Here is a 23,368-nt window from a genome sequence, read left to right on the forward strand (position 1 = left end):
GATTTATCTTTATAAAATTTTAAGTGTTCCACATAGTCCCTTGAATAAAAGAGATCAACAAATATTTCCTGGATAAATGAATGCATTTGTGTTTAATCTTAACCTCTGCATTTCTAGAACATTAATTTCTTAGAATTGGTTAATATCATTATTAAATCAAAGTTAATATCATTATTAATAGCAAATTAATAATTCATTATTAATTCATATTATTGAACATCTCCATAATATAATCACTATAAAACAACTGGGTATAGACCATGCAAAGTTTAAGCATAATTGTTATTTTAAAAACCAGGTAATACAGTTTCCAAATATGCATATTTTGTCAATAGAATCTTTGTCTTGGCAAATATCTGATAAAACAAGTTCTAGTCATTTGCTTGTATTATGTGCTGTAAATAACTTCTTATATTTCAAGTTGCCATGTTGAAAAATACTGTGAGGGCCAGGCTTTCTATATAACTGATACAATTATACATTTAAGGGAGTAATTCTATTCTTTTTTTTTTACAATTTTCTTGCATTTTTTTCATTACCATGTTACTTGAATTCTTACAAATTTTTAGTATAAAATAAAATGTTATACCTAGAACATATTTTAAACCCAATTTGGAGACTGTAAAACTTTCTTTAAAATAATCAAAAGGAAACATTGAATCTTAATTTATGTTATTGAAATCTCTACCGAAGTCCTTGATCAGGTGTATTGTTTATCTTTTCCTTAACTCCTACTCTACTCCATCTTAGAAAGTAAAAAAAAAAAAAGGCACAAGAAAGCTCTAATCCAATAACATGGTTTATGTTAGAGAGCTAGTACTCATTTGTCTTCTTGTACTAATACTTCTAGAGGTTGTAGGACATCCCTGCTTGAGATTAAGTCAACCAATCTATATATTTTTAAGAGATTAAAATTTCATTATTGTAGTTTTAAAGGTTACTTTAAGACAAAACAAATAAGTCACTTTTTTTTTTTTTAAAGTCAGAAACGTAAGGAAATGCTTCTTTTACTGGGTGTTTGTGAGGTGAATGCACAGAGCAATGTCAGAGGAACTCATTAAGGTAATTTCTTTTTCCTTTTGTTTTCCTTTTCCATAATAGTTCATCTTTTCAGTATCTGGCTGGTTGGGATTTTTTTGTTAACTACTTTGAATTGAGAATAAAGATACAGGTACAGATCAAATAAATATGTGATTTAGGAAAATGTGTTAAGAATGAAAATGGCAAAAGGAGACAAGAAAAAATAACCATGGACATTAAATCCTCAAATAAAAAAAGACATGCAGTACAAAATTGTGGGAAGATAGGCTAAACAATAAAGAAATCAACTAAGCAGAGGTTATTTAGAAGGATAATTTATTAAATGAAAGATTAATTAAATGGAGAATTTTGAAGATGAGAAAAAGGGGAATGGTAACTTGTTTTTAAGGTACTCTGAGACAACCATTAGACAAATGATTTTATGTAACTTTTTTACTTGCAAATGGAAATACAATAAACAATGAGGATATAAAGCAACTGAAGGTATGTTTTAATAAGGAAGTGGGGTTATCTATGACAATCAGTAGGAAAGCCCAGTAAATAGTAGGTCACAGAAAGCATGTTTCATGGAGTCCAGAAAATGGAAGAAGAAAAGGATTTTTCAAAGGAAATGATTGGTAAATCAAGACCCCAAAGAGATAGCATATTGTTTAGTCTAGCTTGTTCTAGCTTTTACTTTGTAATGGATTCTCAGCTTTATTGAAAAAAAAAAAAAAAACAAAAAAAACTGGCATTCTCAAAGTATGCAATTGCCATAGTATCCTCTTCTAAAAGACAGTATTTTGTAACAAGCTATTAATTTGAGAGAAAAGTATTTTATCAAATTTACATTCATTTTAGTCTATATGTATTTTTGATTTTTGACCCCAAATTACAATTTAAAAACTAAATATGATTTTTGTTTCTCTTCAGTCCAACCCCAAACTATATTTTTTAGATTCCTTTTTCTTTTTAAGAGGAAGAAGATAATGCATCTACAATCACACCAAAATTAAATTTGACATAAAACAATTTGTAGCTCCTGGGGGATAAACTATCATAGAAGTATTTGAAGAATTGATGCTTTTGAATTGTGGTGCTGGAGAAGACTCTTGAGAGTCCCTTGGACAACAAGGAGATCAAACCAGTCAATCCTAAGGGAAATCAATCCTGAATATTCACTGGAGGGTCTGTGACTGAAGTTGAAGCTCCATTACTTTGGCCACCTAATGCAAAGAGCCAACTCATTGAAAAAGACCCTGATACTGGGAAAGATGGAGGGCAGGAGAAGGGGGCGACAGAGAATGAGATGATTGGATGGCATCGTCAACTCAATGGAAATGAGTTTGACCAAACTCTGGGAGATAGAGAAGGACAGGGAAGCCTGGTGTGCAGCAGTTCATGGGGTCACAAAGAGTTGGACATGACTTAGCAACTGAACAACAACAACAGGCTTGTTTTATGAGTAGTTTACCCATTCTAAAATTATTTTAGGATAAAGAGATTCCGGGGTCAAGGGCTCTTTAGTTACATGCTGTGATACCCTTGCTTGAAGATGATTCCAGATCTGAAAAAGGAACTAGGAAACCCAGTGCTTTCCTGTGTCATTGATAATTCTCCTTCATCTTAAAAAGCAGAATATAGGTTTTTTGTTTTTTGTTTTTTTTTTTTTTCCGAGCTAAGGATTCCTGGTTGATATTCCAGCAGAGGTTATTCATGTACAAATTGCTAAGTTATTCATTCGATTAAGAATGCTAATTTAAAGCTGCTGTGTGGATTCCACACATGCACCTCAGAGACTTTGAAAATATTTTTTCTTGGGGTCTTATGGAGAGCTTCTAAGATGGTAGATCAGCTTTAGTTTGCAGAACCAGAGTCTCTTCATAGCTTCATTAACCCAAATGGAAGTGGGCTTCATTTATCATTACCCAGATGGTTAAATTGAGCTGATTATCTGAGTTCTTTGAAATCTGAATTGTGCTAATGGGTCAGGCAGTACTTCACAAAGTTTAGTGGACCTAGGATGCAGCTGGGAGCAATTGAAAATGCAGATTATATGACACCACTCCCAATGATTCTCACTCTCCAGATCTGGGTTAGAATCAGCATTTTAGCAAGTACCCTTTCACCTCCTCTGTCAGCCTTTTCTGGAAGTTGAATAGGTTAGAGGGCCCTTCGATCAAAGGTGGTTTCCCCTTTCATTCAAAGCAAAAGTGAAAAGTCCTCCAATGACACCCAGGACCCTATCTGATCTAGTCCTCAGTGCCTCTCTGACCTAATTCTCCATCATCCCCCATCACTCTCTTTGTTCCAGCCACACCGGCCTCTTTGATGTTCCCCAAACATGCCCCCAATGCATGGACTTTGCATTTGTTCTTCTTTCTGCTTATGGGCTCTTTCCCCAAATATCTGCATGTCTATCTTTTTTATTTTAAGTCTTACCATATGTCACTTTCTCATTGAGAGCTATCCTGCCCACCCAACTTAAAATTGTACCCCCTCCTCTATGCTCCTTCTACCTTTCTTTGCTCCTGAGCACTTATCTTATTAATTTTTGATTTCTCTAACAAAAGATAAGCTCCACAAAAGCAGGAAAATTTTGGTTTGTTTTGTTCACATCTATAACCCCAGCACCCAAGCCAGTGCCAGGAACATATATAACAGGCACTCACCAAATATTTATTGAGCATATGAATTAATGATGAAACACTGAATGGAGTCATTCACTGCTGTGACCTTATAAACAACTGGGGAATATCCACATAAGCTCTTTTGTCAGAAAAAGATCTTTACAGGTATAACTAGAGTTCTTAAATTTCTACGATCTCAACAGTAACTAATAAAAGCTCAAAAGACAGTATACAAATGACAATATGCATTTTGGAGGACCTGATATGTGTGGTAGGCTAATATTTTGCCAATTTGTGCTGGTGGCTAAACATATTGTAGTTAATGCAGAACAGCAGCACCGAAACCATCCTTAAAGTCAAAAAAAGCTATTTTGAGTCAGCTCTGGCTTTCATATCTGTGTTGTTTTGGTCAAATCATTTAAGGATTCCATTTATTTAGTATATTATCTCATATATTACCTCACTGGGGCATGTTCTCTTCGTCTGTAAAAAGACAACAAATAGCAAATGATCCACCCTACAGAATCATAAGAATTAACATGAGAAAAGCATTTTTATACAATAAAGTATTCTATAAGTATAAAGGGGTTTATACTTGTCTTTCACATTTAACATCTTAACCTGATGTGACTGAATTTTACAGTAGGGGGCTCTTCATGGACTCACTGTAGCATGTAGTCCCACATTGACTCAGCATGGCCAGGAGACTCATATCCCATTTAGCCAATGGGATATGAGTGAGCATGGAGCATGGTGCAAGCACAGGCATGATAAGCACCTGGACCCTGGAGCTTATACTCTTGAAAGCCAGATATCATGCTACAGAGAAGGTGGAGCTAGACTCTTCAATCAGGAGAAACCATATAGGAGAAACTTATATGGACAATACACACTGGCAGGTGAGAGGCTCTCTTGGATATTCTGGGCCCAGTTGAGTTCCAGTTGAATGCATGAGGGGCCTCAGACACACCACGTGAAGTGGAGGCACTTTCTAGCTGAGTCCAATCAGGAAAAATAATGACCTGCTGTTTTAAGCTATTAAGTTTGGGGATGAATTACAATATTGAAACCCTGAGGTTTTTGAAAATGACATCATGGCCTCCAAATTGATTTCCATGGCAGGAATTCTAACACTATATGAAGCAATTGGGGAAGAGGAATGGAAAAGTCTTTGAAAAATCCTGAAAATCAAATCAGACATTCACCCCTTTCACTTCTGAAGACTAAATGACACCTAGGACATAAGCTATTATTTATTCCTATGAGAAAAGAGCCCTAAATGGAGTTATTTATGTAATTCACAATAAATTGGAATCCTTTTTGAACAAACAACAATAAAGTAGAGTACACAGAGACTTCCTATCTGATTTTTCTAAGACTTGCCAACTGAGAGTAGCCAACCAACTACAGAACAATTTTGAATTTTTCTTCTGTAACTTAGAGTGATTACCTCTTGGCAGGAGCCTATTGTTAATGATTAGCACTTCTCAAAGGGAGCAAATCCCCCAGCAACTTCCAGATTTACCAGTGGGGATCTGCACCTTGGTGAATGTCACATTGATGGAATGTCAGCTGGGGTCTTAATTGGTTCTAAAGCTAAGTTCAGATAATCAAAGGTCAGACCCTTTTGCTTTGTGTTAGTAGGGTCCTATTTAGAAGCACTTTGTCTAGCAATTGGCAAAAGGGTGGAAGCAAGGTAGTGAAGTCTCAATGAAAGTACAGGAAGTCACAGGGCATTTTTATTGTCATTCTGTGAGAAATGTTCTTGACTTAAAAGCGCTCTGACATTTTTAAAAGAGATATTGCTAACCTTTTACTTAAAATCTGTATCCTCAGAGTTGGCATTGTTGTTTAGCACAATAGCTTTTACTTTCTAAGCACTAAGGTTCAGAAGCCTTTCCGTGTAAGGTACAAGGTGCCTTCCTACTACAAGGAAGTAACATGTTTTCATTTTCTGGTATTTTTTTTTAAACCAAGGAACATATTTGATGATGGGGTGAAATATGAATGAGTTTCCTTTTCCAAATTTGTGGTTAACATCCTTGTTATTGTCAAGGAATTCAAGACTCAGAGGAGTAAATTTTTGTTGAATCTAGGACAGCCTGCCAGAATAGTTTCTTTGGTACTGGCTTATATGTGACAGATCTGAGCTCCAACAAAATTTCAAAATATAAGAAAACTGAATGCACTATTTCTAAAATGTTCCATGGTTCAGGGGGAAAAAAAGACACACCTGTCACTATCCAGTGCTTTTAAATTTCTCATGGAAGCTCAGTGAATTCTGTAAGTAGAAGAAAAAAGTGAGGGGAAATACTAGGGTTTGAAGGTTTTTGAGGTAACTGAAGGGTAGCAGAATGAGACACCCCTAAATATGCCACTTAGGCATTAGGCTATTTTGAGCTGTAAAGCACTTGGAAAATAGCAAATGCAGCAAAACACTTTCTGAACTCCTCTTATCTACCTACAGATAACTCTCCCCAAATAAACTCATCGCTATCAGGCCCCTCCTCTGGAGCTGCATCAACTGGGGAAGAGTAACTTCCCAGGAGAGGAGACTAGATATCAACGCCACACACAGACTTTGTCACAAACCATCATAACTCCCATTTCCTCTCCCATAGGGCCCACCCATCTTTCCTAAAAATTATTTCTTCTCCCCTACAAGGCCTATAGGGCTTTCCTGGTGGCTCAGTGGTAAAGAATCCATCTACAATGCAGGAGACGCAGGTTTGATCCCCAGGTCAGGAAGATCCCCTGGAAAAGGAAATGGCAAACCACTTCAATATTCTTGCCTGGGAAATCCCATACATAGATAGAGGAGCCTGGCGGGCTATAGTCCATGGGATCATAAGGAGTCAGATGTGACTGAGCAACTAACAACAACAAAGGAGGCCTATAGACCCTCCCCTTACCCTATCAAGATCGTATTTAATCTTGAATGCTAAGCCTCACTGGGCAATTATTCATTTTTTGCTGGGTATCTCCTATGTACATATGATGTATACATGTGGATATACCTCTGTTTTTGTTGTTGTTGTTGTTAATTTGTCTTTTATTACTGGGGTCTTAGCTAGGGACCCTCAGAAGGGAAAAAAACTTATTTCTCTCCCCTAAAAACTCATTCTATACAAAGTCATTGAACAAAAGTAGACCAATTCTCAGGAATCTATGAGGACCTCTAAATGATAATGCTCAAAAGTAAGTACAGTGTTGTACTGAAGTAAAATTTCCACAATATAAATGGCAATATGTCACTTTCCTCCTCTTTCTCACCATCTCTCATCAGCTTTTAAATAAATACAGATAATTTTCCTTTATTAAATGTGTAAAAGTACAATATTATAAGGTACCTCAGGACTTCTTTCTTGAATTAAAAAATAGTGGCTTTTTTTTCCATAATGGATGATATAATATATATGGCTGGGTTCTACAAATATGCAACAGACTGGATTCCAATGTCCGTGTTAGTAACCATCCTAAAAGTCCTTCCTTTCGAGTAACAGAACTCCCAAATATTTCCTATGTGCCTACTTAAAAAATTCATTAGATGGACCTAGTTTAATTTCATAGCAGCATACCTCTTTCAAAGCAAGTGAAAACAATTCTGAGAAGACTAAAATTTTCTGTAGCAGAATGAACACTGGATTGGGAATGGTTTTTTGTTCTCATTACGTCTTGTCCCACTTCCACTCGCCAGTTTCCTCATCTAAAAAATGAAAGTGTTGATATCTACTCAATCTACCTCAGTAGGTTTGTTATGAGGCTTAAGTTAGGTGATGTTTGCAAACACGATTTGCAGAAGTAAAAATAACATACAAATGCACAGGCTTCCTATTAGATGTGTTTTTAGTAAGAGTCAATCTAATTTGTTTTCTATATTAAGCCATGCGCACTTGTCTACTACATGCTCACAATTCTTCTACCTGTCCACACAGTGAAACTTATCCTTGGGGGACCTGATGGAAACATCTTCTCTGGAAAATATAAACCAAAAAAGAATATATTCTAGCCAGAATGAATTTCATATTTAATATTGAGTACCTGGAGGTCATGAAAGGACCCTCATTATCACCCTGAATATCCTTGTAGCTCATATGACTAAAAACAGCAGAGGAAAGGTGAGGCCATACTGGGGGAGAGAAGCTGTAAGCCTACCCCTCTTTCACCTTGAAGATACTAAAAGATGCTCTCCAGATAAAAACAAGTACTTAACCCTCTGCCACCAGTCAGGAGGTATAGTGATTCACTAAATACCTGTGAACACTGCACTCATCTGTCTCTTAGCTTGTATGGAAAAGCCATGAATTACTTCCTCCAGGGGAAACCTGAAGGAATGATGCAAGGCCACTTCTACACTCAAATTTTAAGCAGCTGCTGACAAAAACCCAGAAGAAGAGAAAGGGGTAAAGCACACAGTGTCAAGTGGTTGGATCATAGCCAGGAAAAGATGTGGATTCATATGCAAGCAGACTTTTGCATGCCTACAACAATATCATCTTGTCTTTGTGTAAACCATTTTTCGGATAATAAAGAGAAAGGAGAAAGAGACAAAAAGAAAGAGCCAATGTCCAGTCATGAAAAGCTGTACATGGGCGAGGGTTGCTAACACACCTCTGTGAACCCACACAAACCATAAGGCTCCTGTGGAGAGAGGGAAGAAGGAACGAAAGCACAGTCAGGGAATAGGTTCTGCTCAGAGACGATTAGATGAAATGCTTGCCTTCACGAAGGGGAGACAGCATAGTGAGGTGGCTGAGTCTGCGAGCCCATGTGGAGGTTTTCGGCTGTGGTGTGTGAGACAGACAAGAACCTGTTCAAAGGATGGGGGCGGTCTGACAGAGAACAGCACTGTACGTGTAGAAAACCTGGAAGTTACAGACACAGACGTGTTTGATTTCCAGAAAAAGTATACTTCTTGTGACACACAGGGATGGGAGCCATGCTCCCAAATCTACACACGTCATCTCCAATGAGATTATTAATCTTCGGACTTTGAGCAAATATGAATGACAAAGAACAGCAGCAGTGTTTGAGGTTTAAGAAGAAACAAATATAAATAGGAAAAAAATTAAAGTGGGATTCATATTTTACCTCCCCTCCCCAAATATCAAATAATAAGAATAGCACAGTGGCGTTTTTATTATTACCCTGGGAAAATACCTGCCTCTGGGTAATTTGATTCCTTGTGAGAATAACAACAAAACCACAACAAAAACCCAGAATACCCTTTTACAAAATATATATGTATATATTCTTCCATTAAAAAAAAAAAAAAAACCTGAAAGATGGTGAGTCCAGTGTTTCATGTACCGCACTGTCAACTCATCTGGTGGAGATGAGAAAGCTGACAGCCCTCTGGAGGGCTTGAGCTGAGGCTGTGTGCAGAAGTCTGGAACGGCAGAGACCTGATCCTGCATGTAATGAGACCAAACAGAGCTGGGAGGGAAATTCGGCTTGCAAGCCCCCTCAGACAAAGAATCAAGCCGCCAGCTGCCTGCCTGTCATGCTTTAACCTTCCTCTTCAGTGGCCTTCCTTTTCTGCTACCGTCAGGGAGAACTGAAAAGGCTGCAGTGTCTTACCGTTAGGTCAGCAGCCACTCAGGTCACAGTGTAAATATATTCACTTATTTATCCATTTATTCAACAGTTATCAAAAGCTTGCCGTGTGCCCAGTGCTGTGCAAAGTGTAAGGGAGGCAAGGATAAACAAGACACATTTTTCATTAGAGACCCTTCACAGCTTGGTGGGGGAAGTGGAAACATATATGTACCAACCGCCATGTGTATGTGGGTCATGCAGGTACATTTCAAGCCAGCTAAAACCTCTTGCCACAAACATTTCAGTGCAAACCACAAACTGTACAATTAAAAATATTTATCGTTACTAGTTTATCTTTTCTTTCTTGGACATGGTTAATTTTTTAAATTTATTTTTTATTAAACTTTTTATCTTGTGTTAGAATATCCCTGATGGCTCAGACAGGTAAAGAATCCACCTGCAATGCAGGAGACCTGGGTTTGATCTCTGGGTCAGGAAGAGCCCCTGGAGAAGGGAATGGCAACCCATTCTAGTATTCTTGCCTGGAGAATTCCATGGACAAAGGAGCCTGGTGGGCTACAGAGTCAGACATGACTGAGCAACTAACACTTTCTAAGCCCATTAATAATGTTGGATATATGTATATGTATGGCTAAGTCCCTTTACTGTCCACCTAAAACTAGTTTCTTTATCTTTAAAGCTTGAGGAAGATCTCCAGGAAAATGTTTGGGTCTTATACATAAGATTGGTTAGGCATGAAAGTCTTTTTAAATTAAAAAGTTATAAAAATGGGTTTGATGAACTAGGTGTTAATTGGAGTCTCTGTCATATCTAAATCACATCTTAGTCATATATAAATCTTTCTCATGAAAATATAACTGGGGTACCCAGCTCTGCATTCTGGGAAGGAGTATAATTGCATACTTGCTCCTTTTTTTTAAAAAAACAGGAACGGGTTGAGTAGAACAAAGACATTGCTCGGGCTGCTTCCCAGGGGGAAACGGTCAACCCTAAGTGTGTTTAAGTAGTCTTGGGAGGGAGGCTCAAGTGTTAAATCATATAATTTTATTAAGAGAGATACCTGAGGAGCTGGGGAATTCTAGCTATAATCATATACTTGAAAAGGCAAGGAACAAAGCACAAGTACTTTTCCTCCTTTTATTTAAAACATAAAACATTTATAATTAACAATTAATCCCTCCTCAAGGCACTTACTGATTTCTTTTAAAAAAAAGCACCATTGTGGTTTAATGCCGCAATCAAAAAGTTCATATTCAAATAGAAAGAAGTACTTATTCCACTAATGTAAATGGAAGTAGAGATGGAATTTGAAAATTGAGTTCTTAATCAACATTGCCATTTGCATGAGACCTGCTAAACTCTCGAGGGGAAAGAGGGCAGTGCCAGTGGCACCAGCTCTCTAGGATCTTGATTGCGCCCACGTGGCCCCTCTTCAGCTCTCGGGCTCCCTACACATCAGACCCCGAGATGTAAAATTGGACAGTATTATAGAATGGTTCTTCTTTTATAAAATCTGAAAGCAGATATCTCGTCATGGGAAGAAAATGACCAGTCTCACAAGTCGGCTTGTGGTAGAAAAACAGTGACTTAGCAACAGGTTGCTTTTCTATTGATAGATACTTTCATTTACTTCTTTCCTTTTTTGATGCCTTAGCTTCCTAATCAGTAAAATGAGCATCACTATTTCTGACAGGGAAGCTTTGAAATGAATTTAACATTTATGCATGATCTCTGTAACACTGCAGAACTAGGTTTAAGCACCTAGAAAAGTGCTTCTCAAATGTTGATGTGTATGTGAATCACCAGTGAATATTGTTACAATGCAGAATCTCACTTAGTAGGAGTGAGATGAGACCCAATATTCTGTATTCCCAGGTTATGCCAATGTCGTGCTGATCTATGCATCCCCTTGGAGTAACAAAGTTATAAAAAACACATTGCCCAATTGTCATTTCCAAGAATGAGTTCAACAAAAGTCTCTTGTGCCATATGTGCTATGGCTATGTAGATGTACTATTACTGCATCAGGAGGTAAAGTAAACTATATTTCTCCATCTCCTTTAATCAGAGGGTGCCCTGTGACAGACAAACTTCAGTGAAAGTAATGCTGGGACATTTGTGGGTATAGCCCTTCACTGGCCCAGAAGCTTCAATTTCCAGGCTTTGGAAACCAGGTGCCAGGGAGGGGTATGAATACCTTAAGTCAAAATATACTGTGAGAAACTCAACCAATGTCAGGAGACTTCAGAAGATAAGACAACCGTGGAAGAAGAAGAAACAGGGAGAGAGAGAGAAGAGGAGAAAGAGAGAGGAAAAAAGAGAAGGATTGAGAGAGAAATGGCTCAAAGAGCATGGAGGCATCAGTTATGTAAGTGAAGGAACCACAGTGGATCTTTCAGCTCCAGTTGATGCCACATAGATCAGAAAACCTGACTGAACCTTTCATGAATTACTAAGGCACAATTTTGAGCAAAATAAAATGGCTGTTTAAGAACCTAAATTGTGCAATAAATTGTATATCTACCAGTATATCCATCAGTAATAGATAAATCAGACTTTATAAGAAAGGCAAGTATTAAACAGGCTTATACATGAGGTCCAGAATTTTAAAACTATTTATATTCAATAAATATGCTAACTGAACATTTACAAAAGAAAACTTGGAATAAACTATATTCTTTCCTGCTCCTGGAAAAAAACAGATATCACATCAAGAAACACCTGGAGTGACAGACAAATTTGGCCCTGGGGTACAGAATGAAGCAGGGTAAAGGCTAATAGTTTTGCCAAGAGAACACACTGGTCATAGAAAACACCCTCTTCCAACAACACAGAGGAGACTCTACACATGGACATCACCAGATGGTCAACACCAAAATCAGATTGATTATATTCTTTGCAGCCAAAGATGGATAAACTCTATACAGTGAGCATAAACAAGACTGGGAGCTGACTGTGGCTCAGGTTATGAACTCCTTATTGCCAAATTCAGACTTAAATTGAAGAAAGTGGGGAAAACCACTAAACCATTCAGGTATAACCTAAATCAAATCCCTTATGATTATACAGTGGAAGCGAGAAATAGATTTAAGGGACTAGATATGATAGAGAGTACCTGATGAACTATGGACCAAGGTTTGTGACATTGTACAGGAGACAGGGATCAAATCATCCCCAAGAAAAAAAAATGTATAAAAGCAAAACGGCTGTCTGAGGAGGCCTTACAAATAGCTGTGAAAAGAAGAGAAGCAAAAAGCAAAGGAGAAAAGGAAAGATATACCCATTTGAATACAGAGTTCCAAAGAATAGCAAGCAGAGATAATTAAGCCTTCTTCAGTGATCAATGCAAAGAAATAGAGGAAAACAACAGAACTGGAAAGACTAGAGATCTCTTCAAGAAAATTAGAGATACCAAGGGAACATTTCATGCAAAGATGGGCTCAATAAAGGACAGAAATGGTATGGACCTGACAGAAGCAGAAGATATTAAGAGGAGGTGGCAGGAATACACAGAAGAACTATACAAAAATGATCTTCATGACCCAGATAATCATGATGGTGTGATCACTCACCTAGAGCCAGACGTCCTGGCATGTGAAGTCGAGTGGACCTTAGGAAGCATCACTGTGAACAAAGCTAGTTATTCATTTAACAAATACTGAATGAATTCCTACTATGCACCAGATACTAAATAAGCAGCCCACAGGTCTGTAGAAATGAAAGGAAGAGTTTCTGTTTTTATAAAACTAAAAGAGTTGAGAAATTTTATAATAGATGATAGGATAAGATAGATAATAGATAGAGAGGATCATGTATTATATTATTATGTCAAATATTCTGCCAAATGCTTTACATACACTATCTCCTTTTATCCTTAAAGCATCTTGTGAGGTATAACTATAATTAACTGCATTTTTCAGATGAGGTATGGAGCATTAGAGAATTTCAATCACTTGTCTGTGAGCTCAGTTAACAAGAGATGGGACTTGGATATGAAGCCAAAAGTGGTTAATTCCAGAGAAAGCATAGAAGCATAGAAACCAGCTGAGAATGATACTTTATGAGAACCTTCCTAAATGAGAAGATACCTAAACTGGATCTTGAGGGGGAAGTCAGACAGGTGAAATTTGGAGTAGGAAAGGAATCAGATAAGAAGGGCAACAGGTACTACAGTTGAAAAATATGGAAGAATGGCGCACTGATGAGTAATAGGCTAGAAAAGCTGAAGTCACAGAAGATAATTCTGGAGTGGAAGGCTTTGTGCTGTGCATTGCACCCTTTTAAGATGACAAAGAATATCTAATCAAACATGTTTTAAAAGATTACTAGCCTTGGTGAGAATATATGAAAGAAGTTTACTTCTAGAGGTGCAAGACAAATTTGGAGTGTTATAGGCAAAATATAATTTTATTTGAAAATAAGAACTGGTACAAGGAAGAAAACATTGGTTGTAAAGATATTTTGATGACAATAATAAGTGTCATGATACTCACAACATTAATAATAATAGGCAACATTTATTATTTCCTATAGTATGATTTGGTATGCTAAAAACTGCCCCTGGACCAGACAAAAATATACATGTTCTAATCCATAAATCACTGCAGATGGTGACTGCAGCCATGAAATTAAAAGATGCTTACTCCTTGGAAGGAAAGTTATGACCAACCTAGACAGCATATTGAAAAGCAGAGACATTACTTTGCCAACAAAGGTCCGTCTAGTCAAGGCTATGGTTTTTCCAATGGTCATGTATGGATGTCAGAGTTGGACTGTGAAGAAAGCTGAGCGCCGAAGAATTGATGCTTTTGAACTGTGGTGTTGGAGAAGACTCTTGAGAGTCCCTTGGACTGCAAGGAGATCCAATCAGTCCTGGGTGTTCTTTGGAAGGAATGATGCTAAAGCTGAAACTCCAGTACTTTGGCCACCTCATGCAAACTGTTGAACCATTGGAAAAGACTCTGATGCTGGGAGGGATTGGGGGCAGGAGGAGAAGGGGACAACAGAGGATGAGATGGCTGGATGGCATCACTGACTCGATGGACATGAGTTTGAGTGAACTCCGGGAGTTGGTGATGGACAGGGAGGCCTGGCGTGCTGCAATTCATGGGGTCGCAAAGAGTTGGACATGACTGAGTGACTGAACTGAACTGAACTGAATCCATAAAACCTATTATTAACTTGTATAGATAAAAAAGGGTATTTACAGATGTAATTATGTAAAAGATCTTGACATGGTTAGATCCTCCCAGATTATCTGAATGGGTTCTAAATACAGTCACACATATCCTCATGTGTTGTTGTTGCTGTTGTTTAGTCGCTAAAACATGTCCCACTCTTTTGTGACCCTGTGGACTGTAGCCCATGAGGCTCCTCTGTCCATGGGATTTCTCAGGCAAGAAAACTGGAGTGCGTTGACATTTCCTTCTCCAAGGGATCTTCATGACCCAGGGATTGAACCCACATCGCCTGCATTACAGGCAGATTCTTTACTGTTGAGTCACCTGGGAAGCACGTATGGTCATGAGAGGGAGACAGAAGGATGTTTTACACACACACACACACACACACACACATACAAGAAAAGATGATGTGAAGATGCAGGCAGAGAATTGAAGCAACGAAGCCATAAGCCAAAAAATGCTGGCAAGTGCCAGAAGATGGAAGGGAAACTAAGGATGGACCACTTAATGCATAGATGGAGAAAGAGTTGATGTGAAGGAGCCAGAGATGGTGAAATGACAAAAGAAATAGTACCAAGGAGTTCAAAGGAAACATTCGAGGAGAAGAAAATCATAGATGAATAGGGAAGACAGAAACAGGAACCTGGGTCATGAATATGCAAAGGCAAAATGGGGTGGTGAGCAGATTTTGAGACAGGACAGATGCCTGGAAAGAGTCACAACTGAGATGCATTACTTTATATGTTTCTTGAGGTATTCTCTGAGACCCTTTTATTATTAATGACAAAAACACATATAATAAATAGCAAAATAAAGTTTATGTCATTCTAATATATTATTTGAAATATTTTGACCTGGTAATATAACTCTTGTTTGTGATGTAGAGGAAAAAAGGGAGTTCTAATTAGAGAAACAATTTGTACAACTAAAAGACACCTGTGTTCAAATTTCTGCTTGCCAGTCGGGATCATTAGAAATTTTGGAAAGGTATTTGTTGTCTCTGAAACTCACTCTCCTCATTTAAATGATGCAAATATCATACACATACAGACATACACACACACACAAACACACACACACACATAAATGTATACACATTTATATATATATATATATACACATAAATGTAAACAGAGAGAGAGAGACAGAGGCAGAGAGAGAGAAAGCAAGAGACTGAGAGAGATACAGGGAGACAGAAAGATTTGCTGTTGGTTTTCTATAAATATTTAAAGTGTATTTAGAGGGGAAAAAAGACAGACATAAGTTGTAGTGTTTAGGGATGCTAACTTGTGCTGAAAAACTGTAAAGGAAGCAAAGTGATTATCATAAACATCAAATGACTGGTTACCTATGAAGTGAGAAGGACACCTGTGTTTAGATGGGGCAACTGAAAGGGGCTTCCAGAGTGTCTGACAAAATTTTATTTCTTGACCTGGGTGATGATAACAAGGGTATTTATCCTGTGAAAATGTATTGGGCTGTGCATATTTTTGGGTAGTTTTTTCTACATTTTTTTAGATTTTATAATAAAAAGGAAGAGTCTAGAGAAGAAGCTAACTCAAATCAGAGAATAATTGCCTTGGAAACCATAAATTCACTGAGGGTTTTAAGTATTAAAGTTCAAAAGCAACATTTACTGTATAACATTTCCCTTAGCCTCTGTGGAATAACTGACTTATTATTTAACTGACCTATTGGAATAAAAGAATGCTACTGTAACAGCTAAATAACTTTTTGCATAATAGTTGTCACTGAAGTTCAAAAGACTGTTTGGAGATGAGAAAGCAGCTCATCATTGGTAGGGTTAGAAGTAGTAAATCCACTAAGCCATGGTCTCTTGAGCAGTCTAAGCTACAACACCCTTGGCTAGTGAATTCTTGGCACTTAAAGCCAACAGGAAGCCAGATCAGCTGTCCAGTTTCTGCAGGTGCACACTTAGCCAAATAAAAAGATGCCAACCACATTCATGGGATCACTGAAAAATAGTTTATAAAAGCTAAAGGGTGATCTTTGGGAAATGATATTACCTATACTAGAACCATTGTCTATACCAGCATTGGACAATAGCTATGGGTAAGGAAAAATAATTTACTGAACCCTAAGGATTCTTAAATTAATATATGAGTAGCTGGAGCGGGGTTGGTGGTGTCAAGGAAAGAATGAGTACACAGCTTAATGCTCCAATATTAAAAGACAAAACTGAATTCCCAGATATGCACTGGCTATGTCTACTTGAATGTGTCATAAACACCTGAAGTATATATGTTCAAAGGAATATATATTCCTGCTCAAAAACAGTGTCTCTTCCAAACATCCATGTCTCTATTCTTTGTACCATCTCCATGTCAGAAACAGGACATCTTTCTTCCTCTTCACTATTTGTCTCCAATCAGTGGTCAAATAATTTGATTCTGGACTCTTGAAACACCATTAGCATCATTTAATTTAAGTGAATGAAACACCACTTAAATCTATTTGGTGTTTTTTGCTCTTGCTTTCAATCTCCTAATTCAAGCTCATATACTTCTTGTGTGGAGCAACTCTTCCCAATACTATTTTATTTTCTTTATGTATAAAATATCATTATATTTACTTTTCTCATATGTACTAATGATAGTGTCTCACTCCTTTACAAAGAAAACTAAAACCAAGGGAAAACATCTTTATACGTGCATCATCCACAGCATAATGTTAAAACTCCTCAAGTCGGTAATTCAAGTCTCCTTCATACTTTCTTACCTGTATATCAGTTTTTGTTTGTCTAATCTCTTTTCCCTATTATTCAAGCAGTCCTTTGGGACTCCTTCTCTGTATATATTGTATTATATCATCTTGTCCCCTTTTTCTATAGTGCCTCCTCTAACTCAGTGCTTCTCAAACCTGAGCATGCATCAGAATCATGTTTGGGGACCTGTTAAAATATGCATTGATAAGCGCAAATCTCAGAGTTTCTGATTCAGTTGATCAGGAGTGGAGGGGTACCCAGGTGGCATAGCAGTAAAGAATCCACCTGCCAGTGCAAGAGATAACAAGAGAAGCGGGTTTGATCCCTTGAGTAGGAAATGGCAACTCATTCCAGTATTCTTGTCTGGAAAATTTCACGGACAGAAGAGGCTGGTGGGTTACAGTCCAGGGGTTGCAAAGAGTTGGACATGACTGAGCACGTGTGCGTGCACACACACACACATACACACACACAAAATCATACAATACATGGTCTGGAGTGGGGTTTAAAACTTCATTTCTCTTAACAATTTTCTAGGAGGTACTGATGCTGCTGGTTTGTGGATCACATTTTGAAAATCACTGAACTAAATATGTTCACTCTATCTTTATTTCTGCAATAAATCTATCACTTAAGTCTTCATTCATTATCATTTCCTTCTGTGCTGTGCTTAGTCACTCAGTTGTGTCCAACTCTTTGTGACCCCATAGGCTGTAGCCCGCCAGGCTCTTCTGTACATGGAGATTCTCTAGCCAAGAATACGGAGTGGGTTGCCATGCTCTCCCCCAGGGAATCTTCCTGACCAGGGATCAAACCCATATCTCCCACATTTGCAGGTGGATTCTTTACTGTCATCATTTCCTTCTATCTCTAGACAAATATTCCCAGTCCAAAGACATGAGGACACTTGCTTTTGCTCTAAATGTTTATACTATCAAATTTCTATGTTTCTTATAACACTTAACACAGCCCATTTTTCATGTAGTCTGGTGCTAGAATTTAATATTTCCTATAGACTCGAGTCGGACAAGACTGAGCGATTGAACTGAACTGATTGTATACTCTCTGAGGTGGTACTCATGTTTACAATTTTTAAATCACAGTTCCACAGTGCAAAGAAAGGTGTCTTTATGAGACAGAAAATGTTTTTTCATTAGTAAATAAATCTGAAAGAGGACATAATGATGCTACCACAGATATCCACTGGCAGATAAACTGCAAAGGTAATATAAAGCCCCATTTTGGAGCAAAGCTTGGTTTTCACTTTGCATGTGTCCGTACCCTGGTGGGCTACAGTACATGGGGTCACAAACAGTTGGACATAACTGAGCGACTAACACACACACACACACACACACACACACCTTGCCAATGAATTCTGGGACTCCTGCCGTGTTCCCATCTGTTGGAACCAATCATGATATTTTGGGGCAAAATATTGGGGCAAAATATTTAAGCACTCCAATTAAAGAATTTTATCATCTGATGACATAAAAGAACACAGCATTTGCTGTTCAAATATCACATATTTCACATGCTTTCTCTTTTTCTTCAGAGGAAGGGGAAATTTCATAGCAAAGTGATCTTGAATGAGAAGATTCTTGGTCTCGGGGGAATGTATAACAAGGTGGCAGGTGATGGGTATGTTGGAGTGTGGCGTAACTGACTGCCAAAGAACACTTGAACAGGCAGCTGATCCATCTGCCATCAGTGGAGCTGGCTTAATCCTTTCTTTTTCTTCTTCTTTTTTTTAAGTCACAATCAACCACTATGTAAGGCATTTGATTTTCATGTTTTTTCTCTTGCTGTCTTTAGGGAAATGGCATCATCCTAGAAGACTGGTCGGGGAATGAGGAGTCCTGTGTTCTAGTTTTGCTGCTGCCCCTGTATAGCTGAAATATTTTATCTCATGAGATTTTTCAGTCCTTATCCATTAAATGACAGGGAAGGGTATGTTCCATTTGTTTCTGTAACTTCATAAATCTATTCCTTTTCTCATGAGAGAAGTAACCTGCATGGTACTGGTACATGGTACTGATACTTGTACGTGGTACATGTATAAGGTAACATATCATTGACCCGAAAGGTTTTATGAAATCTTCGAAAACTAGTTTTTTAGTGGAGAATAACATGCTCATTATATACATTATATAACATGCTCATTATATACTTAGTATATTTAGTTTGTAAACTGCCATTTCCATTATTCAATCAACTCCATCTATCAGCATGACATAACTACTCAATGCAGTTAAGTGGGACTCACAATACAACTGTAAGTCAACTGGTTCACCAATTTCCCACCTACAGAAGCTATGCCTCTTTCATTCTAAATAGCATTACTTTTCATTACTTTTGTTGTTAGTATTCCATTAAGAGGTCATACGAACATGGGTGAAAAGTGATTGAACACTATTTTGAACTTAGAACAAAGCTCAGTAGCATATTTAAAACATAATGCTAAAGTAATAAAGAGAAAATTGATATGAAATGATTAAACTTACAAGATGGAGAAGAGCTACATCATGAACTTAAATTTAAGGATGATAAAAGATCAATGGCTATTCTATTAGATTTACCTTATGATTGAAACTTCTGATATTTCCCCACTCTGTTGCATTCATTTTCTAATTTTTTATAGCATTCTGTAGGCAGGGTAGAGTTAATACAACACTAGAGCTTCCGATATTTCTAGATGAGGAAACTGGAGTTCAGAAATGCTGAAGAACCTGTTTAAAGTCATTTATAAAGTGACAGAACAGGGCTTGGAAATCATTCTTCCCCTTGCAACCAACAACTACTCTCTGAAAGTGTTGGGATGCCTGTAAGCCAAGGAGATATATATGATCATGGCTATATATTCCATGAGGAGAGATGTTCATTAAGTAACTTTGTGTCTCCTACAATCTTTACTATAGTACATTTCACAGTATAGCTTGGGAAATTTTACTTTCCCAAAATTCTTTACATTAGGATTTTATTTATTCTGAAAAGCTGTCACATCATTGTTAATGGCCTTCTAACAATTTCTAAAACTTGGCTACTATCAATTATTAAAATTCACCTCACTTCAAAATGTATGGTCAAGATGGAGGAATGGTGACAAGATGTATCCTCTCACTTGAAACAACTAACATTAATAAATTCAAAGGAATATATCAAACAATGGTACTCAGGATATTGACTATCAAGCAATAAAGGAAAATGATCCCTAAGAGATGAGTAACAAATAAAGTGAGCTAAGATTCTTCCAGCCTTCTGTTTAGAATAAGTTTCCAGGCCATGGTGAAGGGAGAGAAAACCCAGGTAGACACTAGTAGTCTCCATGGGTTGAGAAGATGAAGATAGGAGCCCTCAGATTACAAGGGAGCAAGAGTTCCCAATTCAGTGTGGACAGAGAGAAAGAGATGCATACAGAACTTCTGAGAACAGCAGAGTGCTCCTCTTTGAAAATTCATTGGCATTTTATTGATCAACACATGGATGTGAGGAAACTACTGAAGGTTAAATAAAGTGAAAGTGAAAGTGTTAGTTCAACTCTTTGTGACCCCATGGAGGCTCCTCTGTCCATGATTCTCCAGGCAAGAATGCTGGAGAGGATTGCCATTTCCTTCTCCAGGAGATCTTCCTCACCCAGGGATCAAACCTGCATCTCTTGCATTGGCAGGAGGATTCTTTACCACTGAGCCACTAGGGAAGCCCTACAAATATAGTTGGGAGATTTCAAAGTACATGTCTCAATAACTGATAGAACAAGTAAAAAGAAAATCAGTAAGAATTAGAAGATAAATATTATTAATCAACTTGACTTAATAAGTAGGAAGAGACTAATTGTTAGTACATATATTCTCATCATCTGGACAAGTCAATGAGTCCAGTAGTGGGTACCATACGTGTATTGTTCAAAATTACATAATCAGAGTTTTCAAGTATTTTGAAGCCATTATTGAGAAAAGAGACAGTCTCTCTCAAGACTGACTGAGCTAAAATGTAAAACCCAGGAGCAGTCAGCACTCATCTTTTTGCCATAGATGAGAGTATTGGTGGGGGGAGCATTATGAAAAATTATAAGGAGAGATGAGAGACTGAAATGATGTTCTTAATACTCTAGTTACTGATTCTCTTTCTGATATATCTGTATCTCTCTTCTTTTTTGTGTCTTAGTTTTTCAACTCTCAGTTGAATTTGTGAAATATTCCCGAACCCATTTCAGTTTCAAGATCACAGACAAACATGGAAAGATATACACAATGCAAACATAAAGTCAAAATTTATAGCTCTGGCTGCCAAGATCCTGTCCTGCTTAACTATCATTGTTCTTGCCCACACACCCTTCCTCCATATGAAAATTACAGATAAGCAGATAATATTGCTCTCATAAGTCACCTTGTTTGGAATAAACATCTTAGTTGTTTTCTACTTCCTATTTCTGGACTGTTTCAAATTCTATCCCTTCAAAAATGACTTCCCAGATGAAACCAACTCTCAGGGATAATTTTCTTTTCTTAAGTTCTACAAGCCATATTGTTTTTACAACAACTTTGATAACCAGTTTCCCCCTTTAGTTATGTAACATCTTACATGGATGACTTGTCCCCTAATTTAGGCTATAAACTCTACAAGCTGATAGGACTTTGTCTCAAATATCCTGAAACACTGTCCCCCATTCCTCAAGCTCAGAAAAGGCCTGCAAATAAAAGATATTGCATAATGAGTCTTTAATGATAATGAATCATTAGAGATTTGGTTTTTGGTTTAGGGAGATGAGGATCAACTTATAGTTTCTGATTTCAACCTGTTTTAAATCAGTTGCGACTCAATTCATTCTTACATTGGTATTTTTTCCAGAAAAGAAGAGAAGCGAAAAGCAAAGGAGAAAAAGAAAGATATACCCATTTGAATGCAGAGTTCCAAAGAATAGCAAGCAGAGATAAGAAAATCTTCCTCAGTGATCAGTGCAAAGAAATAGAGGAAAACAATCAAAAGGGAAAGACTAGGGATCTCTTCAAGAAAATCAGAGATACCAAAGGAACATTTCATGCAAAGATGGGCTCGATAAAGGACAGAAATGGTATGGACCTAACAGAAGTAGAAGATATTAAGAAGAGGCGGCAAGAATACATAGAACTGTACAAAAAAGATCTTCACGACCCCGATAATCACGATGGTGTGATCACTCACCAGACATCCTGGAATGTGAAGTCAAGTGGGCCTTAGGAAGCATCACTACAAACAAAGCTAGTGGAGGGGATGGAATTCCAGTTGAGCTATTTCAAATCGTAAAAGATGATACTGTGAAAGTGCTGCACTCAATATGCCAGCAAATTTGGAAAACTCAGCAGTGGCCACAGGACTGGAAAAGGTCAGTTTTCATTCCAATCCCAAAGAAAGGCAATGCCAAAGAATGTTCAAACTACTGCACAATTGCACTCTTCTCACACTAGTAAAGTAATGCTCAAAATTCTTCAAGCCAGACTTCAGCAATACGTGAACTATGAACTTTCAGATGTTCAAGCTGGTTTTAGAAAAGGCAGAGGAACCAGAGATCAAATTGCCAACATCTACTGGATCATTAAAAAAGCAAGAGAGTTCCAGAAAAACATCTATTTCTGCTTTATTGACTATGCCAAAGCCTTTGACTGTGTGAATCACAATAAACTGTGGAAAATTCTGAAACAGGTGAGAATACCAGACCACTTGACCTGCCTCTTGAGAAACCTGTATGCAGGTCAGGAAGCAACAGTAAGAACTGGTCATGGAACAACAGACTGGTTCCAAATACGAAAAGGAGTACATCAAGGTTGTGTATTGTCATCCTGCTTATTTAATTTATATGCAGAGTACATCATGAAAAACACTGGGCTGGATGAAGCACAAGCTGGAATCAAGATTGCCAGGAGAAATATCAATAACCTCAGATATGCAGATGACACCACCCTTATGGAACTAAAAGAGGAACTAGAGGAACTAAAGAGGAACTAAAAAGCCTCTTGATGAAAGTGAAAGAGGAGAGTGAAAAAGCTGGCTTAAAGCTTAACACTCAGAAAACAAAGATCATGGCATCTGGTCCCATCACTTCATGGGAAATAAATGGGGAAACAGTGGAAACAGTGACAGATTTTATTTTGGGGGGCTCCAAAATCACTGCAGATTGTGATTGCAGCCATGAAATTAAAAGACACTTACTCCTTGGAAGGAAAGTTATGACCAAACCTAGACAGCATATTAAAAAGCAGAGACATTATTTTGCC

At 37.7% G+C, this 23,368-nt stretch overlaps 1 protein-coding gene across 4 annotated transcripts in view; it reads right to left on the bottom strand.

Moving 5' to 3' along the window:
- ERBB4 (erb-b2 receptor tyrosine kinase 4) overlaps window positions 1-23,368 on the bottom strand; it is a 1,293,114-nt gene that overhangs the window by 91,909 nt on the left and 1,177,837 nt on the right. The gene's annotated exons all lie outside the window — the stretch shown is intronic.

Source organism: Bubalus kerabau, chromosome 3 (genome assembly GCF_029407905.1).
Source record: "Bubalus kerabau isolate K-KA32 ecotype Philippines breed swamp buffalo chromosome 3, PCC_UOA_SB_1v2, whole genome shotgun sequence".
NCBI classification, from domain to species: Eukaryota; Metazoa; Chordata; class Mammalia; order Artiodactyla; family Bovidae; genus Bubalus; species Bubalus kerabau.